Genomic DNA, 21,128 nt, shown 5'->3' with positions numbered 1-21,128 from the left:
AATAGAGCTACACCCTTCTTTCGGTATAGTAGTTTCCAAAGATGTTCGTAGTATCATATTATACGTTTCCGATATAATGATGACGTAAACTCGGCAGAACAAAAACTTACTATTCTGCACATCAAAATGATACGTCCTTCTTTGCGTCAAGTCTAAATTACAAATGACTTGTTTAATTTTGCACAAAATAGTGATACACCCTTCTTTCAGTCTTATCCTGTTGACGATATAGACAAATTTTTCCGTAAGGATACCAAATGGCAAGAAGGCATTTGGCATGATTGATTAAATGATCAAGGACCATTTGATATAATGGTCATTTGGCCAATGACCATTTGGCATGACATGAAGAACATCCGTTTTGAAAAGAAGGAGCTTAAGTATGGTTGGATGGCAAATGGCTTTATACCAAATCATTTTATGCCAAGTGACCTTATGCTATATGGGCTCTCCATCGATATATTTTGTCTATATCATTAATGAGATAATACTGAAAGAAGGGTGCATCACTATATATGCAAAAATATACATATAGTCTGTATATTTTATGGGAATGTATTAAAAGAAGGGTGTATTATTATAATATGCAAAATACTCATGAATAGGGGGATTAGGGGCATATTGGACACATTAGGTAAATGCTTATTTTACATAGAATCAAAATATCGTCCCCTTAATGCTACAACTAGATAACTCGAAAATCAAAATTTTGAGATGTGCAACTTTGAAAGTATGACCGTTTAACAAGGTGATGGTTAATCGCAGAGATTATGATTGAAAAATAATCTTTAACTTGTATATTTTGAATCACACGCTTAAGACCTGTGGATATTTTGCAGATCTAATTAAGAAAAATGTTTTGACATATTGAAGTCAAAAATTTCAAATTTCGAGTTATCTAGTTGTAGCATCAAGGGGACGATATGTTTTATTGCTCTAAAATTAAATCCACCACTTCCTCCGCTTTGCTTATAAACTAATTTGAAACTGAGAAAAAAATATAGTAGAATTTCAGAGGACAAATGAAGCAAAGCGTAAACTTTTATACCGTCAAAACGTTCATATACAATACAGATTTCGTACAGTTTATAAAGTTTTGCTGAAATATGCATATTCCCAGAGAGTAAGGGGGTGTCCATTTCGCCCCGTGTGTTCATTATGTCCCTAACCCTCCTACCTACATATTTGTTTTGTCACATCAGACCTTAGCCTGTCACATAAGTGACTCTTCTTCCTCTTTTCTGGCATTACGTCCCTACTGGGACAGAGCCTGCTTCTCAGCTTAGTGTTCTTATGAGCACTTCCACAGTTATTAACTGAGAGCTTACTATGCTAATGACCATTTTTGCATGCGTATATCGTGGGGCAGGTACGAAGATACTCTATGCCCTGGGAAGTCGAGAAAATTTCCAACCCGAAAAGATCCTCGACCGGTGGGATTCGAACCCACGACCCTCATCTTGGTCTTGCTGAATAGCTGCGCGTTTACCGCTACGGATATCTGGCCCCCCCATAAGTGACTCACGCAAAGCAATAATTAAAAAAAAAAGAAAAAAAAATGGATATTCATATAGCTTTCTGGGGAATGGTGCATTCTGGGAAACGATTTTCTGGGGAATGGTTCATTCTGGGGAACGGAATTCTGGGGAATGTTATAGAATCATACTAACATAGACGTGTATTACAGGATACTGAGCCAGTTTCCACTTCGATAAATAAATTTGGCTGAAAGATATTTTCTGTTGAATTTTCTGTTATTTTCAAAATAGTTACAGTAGATTTCAGGAACTTTGATTAATAAATGTTTGACAACTTTAACAAAGCCAAAACTTATAAAAAAAACATGGGAAAATCCAGAAAATGTTCCTTATATTTTTCACTGCTAAGTGACATAAGAAAAAAAAAAGTAATCCAAAGAAATTCAGATTTCTTTCTGAAATTCTGGAGGTTTTAATCCTCTTTTTGGTGGTAATTGATGATTTTAACGTTGGCATTTTTGCTGTTGAATTTTTTTTCTGAATTTTGTTTATAAAAAAGTTTGTACAATAAGTAATGATTAAAAAAATGTAAAAAAAAATCAAAACCAGTCGAGTCGAAAGCTTTGTCTGTGAAAATCCGGATACAAATAATCGTAACATTAGCTGCCCAATTCTAAAGTTCTTGAACCAAATTTAACATCAAATTATTTTGTTAAGATTTTCGAACCAATTTATAAAATGTTTTAATTATTTCCACATATTAGTTACTTAAACAACACTTTTAATGTTATCTGTGACTACGAAAAGAAAACGTGAATCTGTATAAGGTGGCTTTAAAAAAAATAATCGGTTGCCAATTTGTAATTCATAGCGAATTTTAAGGCTAAATAGCCCGTCATTGGTGGTAGGTCATTTGGCATAAAGTCGTTTGGCATAAAGCCGTTTGGCATAAAGTCGTTTGGCATAATGGTCGTTTGGCATAAAGTCGTTTGGCATAACGGTCGTTTGGCATAATGGTCGTTTGGCATAATGAGCCTGAAACCAAGAATTTACGTTTCTATTGAATCTTTCTGATGACATCAGGCTTGTTGTGGAGTTAATAATTTACAATAATTGATACAAAATGTCACTTTATTCTACAATCATATGCTTTTGAATAAACTAAAGCATGTTAGGAAAGTTATTGTCAATAATATTTTATAATTTATGCAGAAATTACCCTTCTTTCAAATATTAATTCTTCTTTTGAGTTCCGCTTTTGGAATAATTTTTAGCACTGAAGATTTTGATATATTTAGCACTAATTTACCATTCTTTCAAACATTGGATTTTTTTAAATATGATGTAACCAAATTATAGGCATAAAAACTGTCGATTTGAAATTGAAACAAATTTAACCTTCTGATATACATAGGCTGTTCTTTTAAGATTTCTTTGTTTTTTAGACATTTTGTTGTTCCAACTTTTAAAATGGTGGCAATTGATAACATTGATCTGCTCAAGTAATCAGCGAAAAGATAAATCGATTACTGCAGTTACTTTAATGGGTTGTGCTACTTTTCCCGTAATGTCGGTTCCCCGAATGTCGTTACCCCCGAACGCCAGTATCCCGAATACCAGTTCCCCGAATATCCCGCTTTAACAAAAAGTCCACTTCCCCGAAAAGTTTGTGGCATTCATACTTGTCTTAACTTTAAACATTTCAGTGTGGTGAACGAACTGGCCATCTGATATGCACCCTTCTTTATTTAATTGGCGGTTCTTTCGAGTTTACCGTCCTCAAAATTTTTGCCAACATGTGTATAGCCATGAATGACAGAATACCTGCTTCTTTTGATTGCTTATCGTTCTTCCTCGTTCACCTTCCAGCCACTAAAGACTATAATACTGCCCATATTCGCAAAAAAGTCCCATGTTCTATGGGATTTCCAATAAACATGGGACTGTTATGCGATTATGGGCAGTATAGCACCTATTTAAACTGCATCACTTTTCGGGGAAACGAGTCATTTTAGGAACTGGAATTCGGGGAACCGACATTCAGAGAAACGACATTCGGGGAAAAGTAGGACAAGAGCTATGATTCTGAACGCAATTTTTGATGTATTTTCGTTTTACTATGCCGCAATAGTTTTTGGCGTCCAATCTTCTATTGATTTAATCATAAATTTTGCCTTCTTCTAAAAATAGGCTGTTCTTTATATTTATACTGTTTTAAATTTTATTATTTAGTCATGCTAAATGTTCACCATTTATATATTTCGCAATTCTTGCAAGATGTGCTGTTAGAATAATAATTACTTTAGAACCTGTAAATATTCAACATATTTTTTTGCAAACACAAGCTCTCCTTTCAAGATATGCTGGAAAAATATTATTTCAATCACAAATTTTCCCTCCTTTCGATAATAGACAGTGTTTACAGTGTTCAAAATTAAAATTTATATTGATCGTTCAAAAGTTTTGCCACATATATTTTCTTTCAAAAATGTGTTGTTCATTTGAGTTATGTTGTGAGAAGATATTTAGTGTTAGAGTCTTGAACATTTTAAACGAAAAATAATCTGCTCTCGTATGTAGGCTATTTTTGCATTATGCTGCAATAATAGATCTTTGGATAAGAGCTTTTAATATTTTTGGGACAGAGCTTGATCTGCAGCAAAATATGTGCGTTCCCTTTATTAATAACTGCGAACTTTCTTTGCCCATTTACTATTTTCAAATATGTATATCGCAACAACCCAACGATACTTTATGTTCTGGGATGTGGCGAAAATTATTATTCCGAAAAGATCTTCCACTAGACCCGTCACGAGTCTTATTAAGTTATACTCTCTAATGTCACTACAATTTTTGACATTCATAGCTTGGATTATCTCTGAACGACCACCACGCTTATTGAGAAACTGCGAAAAAATTTTGCTATGGGCTCAGTGGTGTTGATCTCGGTAAAAGTTTCGAAAATGCCGTTATTCATTCCAACTCAATCATTATGCCAAACGGCCATTATGCCAAACGGCCATTATGCTAAACGACCATTATGCCAAACGACTTTATGCCAAACGGCTTTATGCCAAACGACCTTATGCCAAACGACTTTATGCCAAACGGGGTACAATCCCCGTCATTCATCCATGTTGATTTTGCAGATTACTATTTCAAAGTGATAGAACTAAGTCATCACAAGTAATATTGCGGAATCAATTAGTAACGGCCATGTTGATAACTATGTTCACGGTGTCTCTAGTAGAAAACATTAATATAAAAAAATCAGTATCGATGAAACACCCACCAAATGAAAGCTTAGGCTTTCCCCTTTCATTTGAGACCGGTTTGAAAATGTTCTATCGGGGGGTCCTGAACATTTTTTTTTTATTTTAGTAAGAGTTACGTACCATAGGTGATCTTCTTCCACCAATAGTATGATACAATGAATCGCTTGTACCATATGATGACAACTCAATAGAACCGTAGAAGGCCATGACAAATATTTCTGGACAAACATTTGAAAAGGGCTGGAGAGGTCTTGAGCCTTTTTTCAGAAACGTTGCTGTTGAGCCCTTTTTAGCTCGCCCATACAAACTAACACCACTATCAGAAAGACTAGTGTGGGCTCTTCCTGAGTAGTATTATAAGCGTTGTATTGGTAAGCGTGATCGAGTTGAATTGGGCTCAACAGCGTCTTACAAAGACATTGTTTACCTATGTCGATGTGCCCTTTTTAAATGTTTGTTCAGATTTCCAGTGTTGCTGTTCAGTTGATTATAAATTCAGTAAATAGTAAAATTGTAAATCTTTAATCAAAATTTATTCATTTATGCCAAACTAAAATGGTTGTAAATAGTATTTAAAATTTTAAATAAAAAAAATGTTTAGAGATGTGAAAGAATTCCAATAAATAACCATTATTTAGATTCAGTTGTATGCTACCGTCTTAAAATTCAAATATATTTCCATAAGATATTGCTTTTTACGATTAGTAATAACCAAAGCGTTTGAAAACATTTACTCATGGATCATTACATTACCAATAGTTTCACAGATTGCAAAAAACAACTACATTGGCATCAATGGTAGGGAAATCGGCGCTGTGTTATAACGTTTCATTGCTTAAGTATAGCGAAAAATTGGTGCTTGTGGCGCGTGATAAGTTTATAAATTCATTGTTTTGGGTCAACATTTTGGTTTGCTGATTAGAGGTATGCCTGTTAATAATTACAATAAATATATCCCAATTTCACACCTAATAATAAATATATATATTTACACTACACTCTGTCAGGAGACCTGAAACATGAAACCGAAAAGCCATGAGAACAATCGTTCGAAGATTTGCGTATTGTGTTTAAAGAATTTGTGTCTGCAGCCGTTATCAGCAATAGTGGTTGATATTATTGAACAGCACATTCTTCACGACATCAGGATTACAGTCTGGTATTGTCCTACAAAAATATGTCGAGCTTGCACGTTTATTCGTTCAGTAACCAGTTCAAACTTTTGAATATAGCACTGTATAAATATAAATACAATTTAAAACCTACCACTCGAAGCATGTAATGATGTGAGAACAACGATCTCACCAAAACTAAAGGGAAAACGTGGTAGACACAGTAATGCAAAAAGTAAGTGCCAATTGAATTGGTTGGTTGTCGAATCTACACGGTTTACCACTCAACTGAGAATCTTATTCAACATCTGTGCAACCTAAAAAACCCATTTGTTCGCTGATGACTTGTTTCTGATTAAAAAAAATGATTTGAGCTCCAGATGAGCGTTGCAGTTGAGCAGCTGTCTAAGGGGTCTGGATGTTACAATCGCCCCAAACATCGCTTTCAAAATCAGCAGACCTAACCAATCAGTTCAGGGGTTTTTAGAGGTAACACATTTGCACCTTGATTTTAACGATAATGCAGAAACTGTAATAACGTAAATGTAAATGCATATAAATGCGTTCAGGGGCCTTCCTTAGCCGAGTGGTTAGAGTCCGCGGTTACAAAGCAAAGCCATGCTGAAGATGTCTGGGTTCGATTCCCGATCGGTCCAGGATCTTTTCGTAAAGGAAAGTTCCTTGACTTCCCAGGGCATAGAGTAACATCATACCTGCCACACGAGATACGAATGCGAAAATGGCAACATTGGCAAAGAAAGCTCTCAGTTAATAACTGTGGAAGTGTTCATAAGAACACTAAGCTGAGAAACAGGCTTTGTCCCAGTGAGGACGTTAATGCTAAGAAGAAGAACATTCAGGGGTTAGTTGATTAGGTGACGTCCAAAAAGGGGGGTTGGCCTGGGCAGTTCGATCTGCAAGCGATGGAGAAGGGTCCTTAAATCATTTCCCCTGTCGATTATCGAGCATAATTCCAACGTCATCGGGACTCAAGGCCGATGTAAGGATACTGGCGTAAAAATACTGTTGCTGCTTGCTGTTGCTTCTGGCGTTCCAGAAAAATATGGCAATATTGAGAAAATGTGGAAGACACTGTTGCTTTTGAATAATTTTTGGTGCTCCATTGTTGGAGATTTGAACATCGTCAATCTGTTTTTCGTAATAATGGAAGGTAGTTCAACATTTCCTTGCCCATACTGTACCACACAAAAAAGATTTATCCAATTTAGCTGGTCATCCACGAATACTTTGTCACATACGCGTCCGCGAAATGGAAAAGTCTCGGCTCGGACCATAAACTGCCGGAGCAGTTCTTCAATTGTATTTACTATCCACTGCTCGATGGATCACCCGACGAACAAATTGCCCATCACCTTCCTTGCATATGACACTAGGTGTTGTAAATCCAATTGACAAAACAGTATAATACATTGATCCAAATAATGTCGAGGAATGGGTAAGTATCAGCAGTTTGATTGTGTGATTCATAAAGATGACCTTAAAATAATTCTTTTATCACAGGTGAGAATCATCAGTTGCCAACGCCACAACAAATGTGGATTCACCAGATGAGTTCTGTAAAAAGCTTTTGAAAAATCGGCATGTTTTGGAAGTGTAATGGGATCTAAGTTTGCTAGCAATTGTAATTTATCGTACTGTTCTGTAAATTATCTCTTTTAAATGAAAAAAATGTATTTCAGGCGTTTGATCATTCTGATCAGGTACATAAAAGTTGTTTTCAAACGAGTCTGGATGATGATTTTGCAGAAAAGTTGAGAACTTTTCAAAAACGTGGATTGCTTACCTAATAGCTCGAAGTTCCATATTTCCGCTATCATATCCCGGAGTTTTGTGAAATCACAGGAAGTGGTTTGAGCAAATACGGGAAACAATCCAGTGAAACCGTGCATTTCGATTTTCAAGTTGCTTGGAATCATGTTAAGGTTCCGGAGAACTCCGAAGCATATGATCGACAGCTTCTTTGAGCTGTAGTAATGTACAATAGTGAGCATTTGTAAGCCATATTATCCGTATTTACTTTATCGATATGTCGTGTATATAAGTAATTGGTTTAAATAGAATGGTACAATGCTAAATCTAAGGGGCCCAGATGGCCGTAGCGGTAAACGCGCAGCTATTCAGCATGACCATGCTGAGGGTCGTGGGTTCGAATCCCGCTAGTCGAGGATCTTTTCGTGAGGTAAATTTTCTCGATTCCCAGGGCATAGAGTATCTTCGTACCTGCCACACGATATACACATGCAAAAATGGTCAATCGGCATAGAAAGCTCTCAGTTAATAACTGTGGAAGTGCTCATAAGAACACTAATCTGAGAAGCAGGCTTTGTCCCAGTTGGGACGTTACGCCAGAAAGAAGAAGAATGCTAAATCTAAATCCTTTTTATTGATTGGTTAACTATACGTAGTAAAATTTCTCATGGCTACCTAGATAAGCATGAAAGAAAATGACTGCACGGGAAAAAATTCTGTGGTAAAAATAACTATTTCAGCTGACTAGGCCCATTCTTAAAACTACCATGGAAATTCAGACCAATTTACTATGTTTACGGTACAGCCCACCGCATTACTGATACATTTGACAGAAATAATTTACAACAATCTGATTCCAACTACAGACATGGTAAAATCAAGCGCATTTCTGGTCTGCTGAAAATTGCCGGTGCGAGCGCTTAAGTTAACCCCCTAAAATGGTAGTTTTTACCGCACAATTTGTTTGCGTGTGTGTGAACCATAATTAAGAAATCAGTTCTGAAAAAACGGCATTGTAGTGTTTTGAAAAAAATGTTCAGGACCCCCCGATAGAACATTTCCAAACAGGTCTCAAATGAAAGGGGAAAGCCTATGCTTTCATTTGGTGGATGTTTTAGCGATACTGATTTTTTTATATTAATGTTGTTCTACCAGAGACACCGTGTGTTATATTCCCACTGTATAGCAATATTTCGCCGGTACCGCCATTTCTCTTCAATGATATCACATGTTATTCAAAATAGTTTAAAATATTGTTGAAAATTATATTCTGCAAATGGTTAGCTCGTACTTTAAAGGTATAACTCGTTTGAAAACTTTAATTAGACACTAGTTATACCTTCTTATCTTCAGCAAAGTGTTTTTTGATCTCTTTAACTGTTATTAACAGAGATCTTTCTGTTTATTTTGTGCGACATGTCCGAGAAGTCGAGAAACTGTTCAACCCACACCTAAACAACATGCTTGGCACCTAAGTCTTGAACATGTCACCAATCATTCTCTGAAGCTTAATCATGACGACTAAGTTCGTTCCCATTTGAAGCTTTACGCCGCTTCGGCAAAATGAACCAGACGGACATGAAATATTATCATGTTGTGTTAATTACGTTGATTGATTAATTAGTATTTTAAATTACTTCAGCGTGATTATTTCCCGGGTGAATAAAATTAAACGAGTAAAGTAGTTGCGGAGAGAAGCATAATTTATCATGTGTAATTTTCTTTCGTCAATTTCACGGTACCCCCGATTGTTGGAATCTTGGTGTGCCTACGGAGACGCTGGGACTGGGATTGTATTGTAAGTACCTCCGAAGAGAGGGAAAAAATCCACCGAAGAGACTACAAGTCGGAGTCAGCTTGTGTAGATCGACTTTCCGTCCCATTCGCATTCGTCGAGAGAGATCCATGAGATGAAACCTCGCGCAGCGGCGTACGTGTTGTTGTTGTACACGTTTGTTTTCTCAATTATTTACTTGCTCAAAGGAGTGACCAAAATTAATGATTATGACGTTTTTATTTCGTTCTGAGCTCCTCTGTTCCACTTTTCTCGCCGTACACACACAGCACACATGCCGGGTCGTCGTTTTTACCCCCTTTATCCGGGAGGCAATATGTCTATGGGCTATTTGATCTGCACAGGCGAAGCGCGACGTTCGATCTATGGCAAATCACATGTAGGGCATAGTGGTTTAAACTGCACTCATGGGGTAAAATAGACCAGTTTGCATTTCAACGAAATTGATAATATTTACAGTAGCTACAGTAGCTCCTTACCGGGTAGAAAATATTAAGATCACTCCATATGTAGTATGATATCATTCCTAGAAGTCAAACTATCAAACTTCAACGGAAATTTATTTTAAAATTGGTAGCTTTCGACCTCATAAACCACATCAGCTCCGTTCAAACCACAAATGAGGTCTGAGTTTTGTTAAAGTTTTCATGGGGGTTTAAGGTGATTATAGAACGAAGCCACACCTCAAATTTTCAAGAGCACAAGACTTGAGAACGAAACAGCGCTCCGCGTAGAAAATCTATCCCATTGGTCACCACCAGCAAGCAAGCAATTTGATTGGTTTTCAACGCGAACTGTTGACAAATTCTCTCGTCTTGTGCACTTGAAAATCCTAAGTTTGGCTTCGCTTTATAATCACCTTAAGGGGGATCAAAAAGCACATTCGAGGCAGTTCGAAGGAGATGTCACATTCCAGTAGAGAGAATAGGAAATATTGTAAACTACTGTGATATATACTTTACAAGCTTCTTGTAATTTTTTCTCTGCAGTTAGAATTTTGAACCACCTTACCCTACTTATACGAGACTAACGGTTGCACTGTGCGCAGTGCCTCCAAATTAACTCTTGTTAATACGCCAAAGGTTATTCAGTCCCACCGAGGTCTTCGTCACGTCAACGGGGTCCAAGACTCCGACGAATAGCAGCACCGAGCGAGCGGGATCAGCGCAGCGGCAACGCAAAAAAAAACTAATAAGCAAATGTACGAGCAGTGATAAATGTGGTCCCTATCCGGTATCTTTTTCTCATTTTTCTTAGTCTGCTGGCAGACAATTGGCCACTGCTGCGCTGCGGTGGGAGTTATTGCGAGCTGTCAATCCCATCACCATCATCATCTTGGTCGCAGGGCTGGTAGCGAGGCTCTAATTTGCTGGCCACAATAATGAGCTTCAGCTACTGAAGAACTTTGCCGAAGACGCCATCTTTCTAAATGATCAGGATCCTGAGATATCTGCAAACCAGATTTTTTCAGGTGATTTCGATTTTAATATTGTAATAAGATTTCAACTTTTATATTATAATAATGATAGTCTTTGAGCTACAGAACAAAAGTAAAAGTTTCATGCCAACCAGGCGTTGCAGAATTCGCTCTCATTTGAGAATGAAGCACGATCAAAGCAAGTAAAGAAAAACATTCCATCTGTTGCGGTCCACGATCGTCATTGTATCGCAAGGTGTAACAAGTCTGATAAATGGAAGCAGCGAGCGAGAGCCCCAACGAGAGAGCGATGATAAAATCCATTTTTCTCGCTTGTTTACCGTTGGGGATAGGTGTTTTTCTTTACTGGCACGATAAACAATCCTTGAACTTCCAATAACAACAGTGTCCCCCAGGCTTGGAGCATGTTTAGATGGGTTTTATCATGCACTACTATCCCCCCAATCTGATCAAACTTGTAGCAGTATACGATAAACAGTCTCTCATAATGTGCAGCATGTTATGATAGTTACAGAGAGCGATACGTGAGAGATTTTCTCAATTTTCTCAGGATTCAATCCCTGATGCCAACTAGTGCCACCTAGTCGTATTCCAAATTCAATGAGGTACCATCAGATAGCGCTGCACCTCCAGAACAACTTCATTGAAGACCTCAAGTTTCTAAATTATCTGGTTTTTAAGTTAAAACGATTTTAAATTAAAGTCTACTCGATCCGTATAAAGTGTGTTCATTATTATGCGACTTCTATGTATATTTGTTGTTTTCACTGCATAATGAAGGACCATACTGTAAACAAAAACAGTCGAGCATTGTTTTCAAGAATATACTTGAGGAATACATTTTGGTTTGATGTCGATAGATATCTCTGTTGTGAAACGATAGCATGTAAATCACAACTGTTGTACAAAGTACAAATCTGGTGGCTTAAAACTATTTTCAATATCACTATTCGCTACCAGCCCTTTGGTCGTCGTTGAAACCGTCGAAGGAAAACTTTGACTTGTGAGGCCAGAGAGCCGCCGACTCGGCGGAAATATGTTTATTAGGTCTTTGTCGCCGAGTTGAGCTGAGGCGAGATGATGAGTGAGTGCTCGCCGGCTGCTCCTCTATAGAGGCAACGAGTTGCACTGAGATTGCTAGCAGCTACCTACTCTTTCGGTTGGCTGCGCAGAGAGTTGTGTTGCTGCCGTTAATTTCAGGCCCCGCAGCTAATTAGTTACCACAACGAGCGCAGATGTCAGGCCCATACCGTGTGAAACAAAGTGACATTACATACTGTTTTATTGGATCAGAGGAATGTGGCTGAAATAGTGTTAATCTCAATTTTTTTCAAGTGTAACGAAACATGTGATGATCGCGCCAGGCATACAAAATATATTATCAATTATTAGATTTTGTGTAAATTTCAAACCTACATACCGCTTCGATTCATATTACGGACACTTCAGGCAGGCCTCAGTAAACACGTTCAAACAATTTTCGAATTTTTAATGGGCCATACTGTATTGCATATAAACTTTTTAAAGGTATAATAGTCTAAGCTTTACTTCTACTGTCCTCTGAAATTTGACTTTAATTTTTTCACAGCTTCAAATTGGTTTATAAGCAAGGTGATGGAAAATCCTATTTTTTGAGAAAAGTAACTAACCTAGAGAAGATTTTTTGCTAATGTGATATAAAGAGCCCTTTTTTATATCAGAACGTTTGACATCCATTAAAAATATAGTGTTCTATAAATTCCACAAAAGTGTTCATTTTGCCTCGAAACCTTTTCGCCAGCCTTGTTTCTGACCCAATTTTCTATCTCGGATTTCTGACATATGATTTATTTATTTTTTCCACCATGAATTTTATGCATATAGTTCTAATTACGAGCTTGATAACCAACCGAAGGTTACTGAAACAGATTGCCATTTTATGACTTGAAAATAAGCATTTGCTTAATGTAAGGACACATTGCCCCTAATCCTCCTATACGAACTTTCAAATAGCTCATATTCCGGACACTTTGATTCGAATTCCGGACAGCTTACGAAAATCATAATTGGACAAGTCAAATCAAATTTTAAATCAATAAGTTATTAGAAAGACGTCTAAGACAGTTGAATATTCTAAATTTTCAATGATTTTTATGAAAAATGCCTATTGATTGAATCCAGTTTTCAAAGTGGGAACTTTTAGCCAGTAAATATTGAAACATTTCGTTGGCAATGTTTCCTATACAAAGTAGATGCGATACCGTTTTGATTCATATTACGGACAGCTTCAAATTCCGGACACTTTACTTTGTATGGGACACATTTCACACGAAATGTTTCAATTTTTGCCACTCAAAAGTTCTCGCTTTTGAGGCTCGTTTTAATAAACATTTTTCATAGATAGCCATGCAAATTTAGAATGACCTGCTGCTTTAGACGTCTATTCAGTGATGTGACGATTTCAATTGATAATTTGACTTTTCTATTTATGATTTTCGTGAGCTGTCCGGAAATAGAATCAAAGTCCGGAACATGAGGCGAAAGTGAGGAAGCGTCCGAATTAAGACTCATTAAAAGTCCACACATTCCTATTTATTTAAAATTATTCATGATGCGGAATCAAAAACTTTAGCCATCAAGTTATGTGGTTTCCCTGGTTACATAAATAACACGGCACTGCTAAAACGTCATCGAGTGAACTCGTGCATTGGTCCATAACGCAGTGGAATCATACCGAACGATTTATTTTACATGCTTTCTGATGAGTAGTTCTTCACTGAGGCAATTACGTGGCTTTTCCCAGTACAGTAGTTCAAAAACGTGAATCTCATCAAGTAGCCTATGGAAGGTGCATGAATTTTCTAAATAAGTAGTGTCATTGAAGGCTGTAAATTGCTATTATCAAGGTTTTTTTGCCTACAGCAGCGATGGGCGTGAATTTCACTGGCATCGCTGACTGTGATTTACTTAGCTTGACTACTGTAGAGGGAATTTCAAGATTCTTCCCAACTCCGGTCCGAAATTTGAATTAGAACGTTAAAATAACAAATGTCTACTGTGAACTTATCCCGTACCTGTAACATTGATCCTAATCGTAATCGGAATTTGTTTCAAAGTCGAGAAACATCATATATAACTTCAAATCCTGATAAAGGACATTCCCGGTAAAAGCCGGATTACCTTCGATTCGGTGAAATAAAATACGACTCGAAATTTTACCCCGTTGATTCGAACTTTTGTCTCACTATAAACCGAAAATAGTTTCTAGACAGTTATGCAAAAACTACTTTAGCTCAATGCATCCTGATAATAGGCCTACCCGAGCAGAGGAAAATAACTACTGAATACCAAATTGAGGTATTCCATACCAGATAATTTCCAATACTTACAACCTGAATGAGGTATGAATGAGCCCTGCATAAGAGGTAAAATACCTCAAATAATACCTTCTGCATATTCTACACATACCAAGCTGATAACTAGATCAGGTATTGTAATACCTAAATAATACTTGATGGATTTTCATATAAAAGTGAAATTTTTCAATACTAGTTCAATACCTCCAGCAGTCCTCAACAGCTTTCGAATACCAAAATGAAGTATTTTTAATTGGTTTAAACATTTTTTCAAATACCATTATAATACCAAAACGAGGTATTGATAACTGAACAATACCTAACTGTGGTATGATACCAAAATATGGTATGTATAAGTTATTGCGAGTTATTCTTTCCTCCTCGGGTATCTATGCCCTTACAAAAAAAAATCGAATAAGATTTCATTTTATTTTTGTTCCATGTAATGAATATTTAACCGAAAATTACAATGCAAGGGCTTCGTGGCCTTGCGATTAGCGGCGTCTGTCGTCTAGGCGTATTGTTCCACGGGGTGTGGGTTCGATTCGCGCTCCAGTCGGTGAAAACTTTTCGTCGAATGAAAAATTCATCGTTGGTCTACTGAGTGTTTCGTGTTGTCCGTTGCCTAATGTTAGTGATCGTTCAGTCTGTGCAGCCTTTGTGCTGAAAACGGAGTAAATTGTCCTTTTTATGTTTGAAAACAACAAATAGCCATCACTTTTCTAAATCTCAACCGTTTTCTATATTCTTTTAAGTGAAAACCTCTTACTTGAAAAGCATTCAAACCACCTTAAATTTTGTTTTGGATTAAGCTAGACATATTTAAAACAAACTTAAACCTCACGTTACCCTAACAAATATTCAATCCTAAGATCTTGATGAGCTAGAAGGTTGTTTTTTTTTTTCGAAGTTGTGCAACAAGGGCTATCCAGTGGTGAAAAATCTGATTGGGAATTCGTCCTCTAGATTGCACTAGCAATAAATTCTCGCCAACTATCTGAAGATCCTGATTATAACTGGCGTTGGCGTCTAAATCACTTGAATATAAAATGAATCAAACCTGAATCATTTGAATATGAAGTGAATCAGGTATGAATAACTTGAACATAAAGTGAATCAAACTTGACACACTTGAAGTAAAGTAAAACTGAAATGAACAACTTGCAATCAATTGAACATTAATTATGAAGTGAATCAGGTACGAATCACTTGAATACAGAGCGAATTGAATCACTTGTAAATGAATCTTTCGAATATGAAATTCATCAATTCTGAATCATTTGAGAATGAAGCGAATCTGACGTGAATCACTTGGATATGAAACGAACTAAACCTGAATCACTTGAATATGAAGTGAATCATTCAGGAGTCATTTGAACATGGAGTGAATCTGACATGATTTATTTAAATGGAAAAAAATCAAACATGAATTACTTCATTATGAAGTGAATCAAACCTGAAACACATGAATATAAAGAGGATCAGACACAGAATCACTAGGGTATGGAGTGAATCAACATGGATCACTTGAATATAAAGACAATCAATGCTGAATCCCTTGGATATGAAGAGTTTCTGACTTGAATAATTTGAATATGATATGCGTACGGCATGAATCACTCGCACATTAAGTAAAACATACCCGAATCCTTAAAATATGCATCAAATCTGAAACACTTAAATATGCAATGGATTAGACCTGAATCACTTGAATATGATATGATTATGGCCTCAATCACTTCAACTTCAAAATGCTAAAGGCTATATGACCAACATTATAGACATTCCATCTTATTCAATCATGAGATTTAATAACAGTCAACCCTCCATAACTTGATGTTCCATATCTCGACAAAGTGTTGAAGAACCAGAGTAAAAGTTGGTTTTCTTGGCCACCTCGGAACTCAGTAACGTCAGTGTCGTCCGGATTTCTTTGGCTGTCTGAACAGCTTTGTCGAAGACTCGATCTTGCTGTTTCATTAGGATCACAATATTGAACTAGCTTTTTCATTCAACATGTTCACTACCGCTACCAAGTGACAAAATTATGAGTTAAACTAGTTGCCTTTCGGATTACCTTGAACTTCTAACAACTGTGCCAAAAACTTGAACACTCTTCCAATCAAAATAAGGAAGTAGAACTTGTATGAAGCTAAAAATATATGAATCAAATTGTTTTCCGGGTGATCTTGACTTTCTAAGCAATTTTGCCGAAGACTCTTATTTGGATCAAAAGATAAAACTAGTTAAGAATGCTCAATTTCACATGTTCACTTGTGCCACCAAGCGGCAAAATTTAGAACCAAACTGTTTGCGATTCGGGTGTCCTTGAACTTATAATCAACTTTGTCGAATACTCGAACTTTTTATTTTATCTGTTTGATGAGATAGAGGATCAATTATTATCGGCTCACTAGTGCTACTTAGCGGCTAAATTTTGAATCAAATTACCTGTTTTCCGGATGACCTTGATATTCTGAATAACTTTGCCGAAGACTTGAACTTTCTATCTCATATGGATCACGAGATAGAGCTTGTTTGAAATGTTCAATTATACATACTCATTAGTGCCACCTAGCGGCAAGATTGCGAACCAAACTGTATGCTTTCCAAATCTCCTTGTTCTGTTGAACTACTTCGTTGAAGATCGCACCATTATAGATCATCAGCCTCTCGAGATATAGCATTTCCTGTTCCTGTTTTGAGGTGATGCTAAACTTTTCAAGGTGATTCAATATTCAGCTGAGTTTTGCAATATTTTTCCAAGCGAGGCCGTATTTATGACGGGCTGTGTAAAGCGTTTATGGTGGCAATAAAAAATTGCAACGATTGCAATAATTTGCTACAGTACAGGGAAAAACTGGAATTTGCGTACTAGTTGCTAACCGAATCAGATGAATACTATGCTATTGTTACTAGAACATGTTTCATTACTCATCAGATAAATGCAAAAATCTACTAACTTTTCCAATAGTAAAACTATTGATAAACAATCAATTCTCTATTGAAAACCAACTAAGAAAATTTGAACAGATTTCGAAAAATTTAATCTATTTTTTTCGTTCACTCCGGTTTTATAAAAACGCATTTTTCGTAAAGAAATTTTCGATCAAAGTCGTTGGAAAAACCGGAAATATTCTGAAAACTATACTAGGAAAAGCGGGAATTACAAAATGTAAATTTAGTGGCCATCCTAATAAACGGTCGGACTGCAAAAACGTTTGTTTTTACACTACTATCATAATCACCTGCATTTATTTACTGTTTTAGTCTATAGGTGAAGTTCCCATCCCAATGACAATTGATCTTAAGTCTAAAAGCACAAAAAATCGAAACGAACATTTCACATGAATTAACATAAAAATTGTCTAAAATCACTCAGATTTATTTCGCGCGATACATTAAAATTAAACACATGATAACAACTATTAAACATACGGGCCTTCCTTAGCCGAATGGTTAGAGTCCGCGGCTACAAAGCAAAGCCATGCTGAAGGTGTCTGGGTTCGAATCCCGGTCGGTAAAGGAAATTTCCTTGACTTCCCTGGGCATAGAGTATCATCGTACCTGCCACACGATATACGAATGCAAAAATGGCAACTTTGGCAAAGAAAGCTCTCAGTTAATAACTGTGGAAATGCTCATTAGAACACTACGCTGAGAAGCAGGCTATGTCCCAGTGAGGACGTAAATGCCAAGAAGAAGAAGAAATGGATGAAACCGGAGATCGCTGCGACGAGTGTTGATGTCCAAAGAACTGAGCAGCAGAGGGCAATCTATTGGTCCTGCATCATAATTACCTGACAGAAAATCATAGAGATGCTGACACTATTTCAATTTCAGATATTCCACAAACAGTTTTTCTGCAATGCACTAAAGATTAACGTACACGATTGATTGACGTTGTTATTCGTTCAAATTACTAAAGTCCTAGCGGACCTTCTACCGAAACTTCAGTTGAATATTTTACAGTGTTTGGTGATACTAACGATGCACAGATTATTCGTTAAATTTTTTGACAGCTCGTCCACAGTTCACCGTAGTTCGGTAGATCTGTCAGTGATTATACTAGCTGTCAAAACTTTTGAATTACCGAATAATCGTTATTCTTGTGAATCGCTGTTTTTTCGATAATTTTATTAACCGAACGTGCATACCTACTCTGATTGAGTATGTAGTACCAGGAAGGCAACTAAAGAACCATTCGCATTATTCTATTTTGAATACTCTGCAAGGCTTTCTTTCTAGTATTATAAAAACTAGTTGATATTTGTAAAAAAAACTGTTTGAACATCAAAAGCTTATTTTTTAGACAAAGTTTCTATTTTCTCTTAATAAGTGGATACACAAATTCTATGTATTGTAACTGTTACGGAGTGCGCCAATCTCTCACTTCGCAGTCTATGAGCGAGGGCCCTTTATTCGCAGATGACAATTGACGTGAAGAGAATCTAGCGTTATTGTATATTTGTAGTCGTATATTGATAGACGTCAAGTTCGACGATGATATGCAGGATTAGGGATTGATTGTCTTACTGAACAATGTTAAAAAGATTGTTAGAAGTTGATTTGAGTTTTGATCATATAAATCCTAAGTTTATTAGCCTTAAACCGATAATTACCACGATTGGTATATTACTCCAATTAGTTCATGGACAGAGTGAAGTCCAAGTCTCGATTTAGGCTGAGGTTATAACTGTAAGTGGATAAAATTAGTTGAATTGGATCTCGTAATGAATTATGAATTTACAGTATCAAACCGTACACCATACATAAAAATCTACTTTGTTGGGGCATCGTAAAACTAGGGTGACCGATGTAAGTTGTTACTATTGTTCTTTTTTGTTATAAAACTAACTGAATATACTTAGCTTACAGCCCTTGAATTAGCATCGAAAATCGCGGTGTTACGGCTTATAAGAACCCCGAAAGTTTTCCCCAACAAATCTGTAAGATCGTATCCAGATCGCATTGGATCAATATCTGCGATGCCGAGAAGTACAAAAAGTACACGAAGTGCCAAAAATCACTGCAAGGCCTGCAAAGAGGCGGACAATGACCGGATGGTTAGCTGCTGTCACTGTGGCTCCTGGTGGCATTATGAATGCGTGGGCGTAAACGACAGCATCGCCGATCCCGAACGGATGTTTACTTGCCCAGAATGCCAGCGACCATCAGCACAAGCATCGGTGGTCAGAATAGCTGATAAAAAGGTGAAGAGCGTGAGCTCATCCTGTTCTAGCCGGGCGGCCAAAGCGCGCTTAGAACTTGAGAAGCTCGAAGCCCAGAAAGCTCTGGCAGTGAAACGTTTGGAGCTCAAGCGGCGAGAACAAGAGCGGAAACATAAGGAGGCGGAGTTGATTATGCAACAGAAGAAGGCGGAAGAGGAGGCTGAACTTCAAAAGCTGGAGCTACAAATGGAGGAAACAGTTATCAACGAATCGTTCCGTCTGCGCGAAATAATTGCACAAGAGGAAGCCGATGACGACGACATGAGGAGTGTTACATCCGAGCAAAGTGCGACTAGCAAGGTTCGAAAATGGAGAGCATTCAATTCGACGATGGTGGCCTCGGCGGAGCAGGCTCCACCGATTGACCCGAATGGTAACGAAGCAACGTCAGCGACCGGGACCACACCAGCTAGGCAGGGTAGTAATCAACAGCCGCCTAGCCAACAGGGAGTTTTGGAAGACGCAATGACAGGTATTTCGTTAGGGCAATCAGGAAACGAGCCAACGTTAGGAGGTCTAATTGGTAGAATAGAAAGCACCATTGTATCGACAGCTGGTAAAACGATGAACGCTCCCCTGCCTCCCACGGCTCGGTTAGGGACTAGTTTTAGCACACAAAGAACGCTCCTAGATCAATTGCCTTCTCAGAGTTTCCATGTCCCCCCCGTCTCAAATATCGGCATGCCTTTGCCTCCTAATAAGCCTTCCTTGAACAATCTCTCGATTACTTCGCAAGTCGAAAATCCGAGTTCTCGAAACGCCGCGCAGTCGTCCGCGATAAGTGAAGTTAATCGAAACAGTGCTCATCAAAGTGGTGGAATATTATCTGTGACTGATCTACGAGGGGGATTGACTCCCATGAGACCGATTGCCGTTCAACCTGGACAGGGTCACCGTGGTGATCAAACAAACCCAAATGGAAGTCGAGTCGGACCACAGCGTGATTTAGCATACCAGCCACAAACGGAACCAGTTCCAGCGCTTCAGGAGCCAGTGTATTGTGGACCAACACCGCAACAATTGGCAGCCAGACACGTGATGGCTAAAGAGCTACCAATCTTTTCCGGTAACCCCGAAGATTGGCCGCTGTTTATTAGTGCGTACCACAACTCTACGCAAGCGTGCGGATTTTCGGATGCTGAAAATCTAGCGAGACTGCAGCGTTGCCTCAAAGGGCATGCACTTGAATCGGTTCGGAGTCGTTTGCTTCTGCCAGCGGGTGTTCCACACGTACTTGCTACGTTGGAAACACTGTACGGGAGGCCAGAGCTGCTGATCCATGCACTACTGCAGAAGATTAGGGGAGTTCCAGCACCAAAGCAGGAAAGACTCGATACACTCATCGGGTTTGGTATGGCAGTGCAGCACCTCAGCGATCATTTGGAGGCCGGAAGACATGAAGCACATCTCAACAACCCGATGCTGTTATTCGAGTTGGTAGAGAAGCTTCCGGCGCATATGAAGCTCGACTGGGCTTTATACAAACAACGCTGCGAAGAAGTAAATATTCGCTCGTTTGCCCAATACATGCAGACGTTGGTGCGGGCAGCAACCGACGTAACACTGCAGTATGATCCGAGACAACAGCAATCGCAACAGCAGAGGTCGCCTAAGGAGAAAATCGTAAAAGATAAAAATTTCTGCGGAGCACACGCATCAGAAGAGTCGCCACGGGCGGCGAAAGTGGTAGAAGA

At 37.9% G+C, this 21,128-nt stretch overlaps 1 protein-coding gene across 1 annotated transcript in view; it reads left to right on the top strand.

Moving 5' to 3' along the window:
- The window catches only part of LOC5564327 (transcription factor SOX-3), a 96,083-nt gene that overhangs the window by 50,254 nt on the left and 24,701 nt on the right, over positions 1-21,128 (top strand). The window lies entirely within an intron of this gene.

This window comes from Aedes aegypti, chromosome 2 (assembly GCF_002204515.2).
Source record: "Aedes aegypti strain LVP_AGWG chromosome 2, AaegL5.0 Primary Assembly, whole genome shotgun sequence".
Taxonomy (NCBI): Eukaryota; Metazoa; Arthropoda; class Insecta; order Diptera; family Culicidae; genus Aedes; species Aedes aegypti.
The sequence above is the reverse complement of the archived record's forward strand: the minus strand, read 5'-3'. Positions and strand labels throughout refer to the sequence as shown.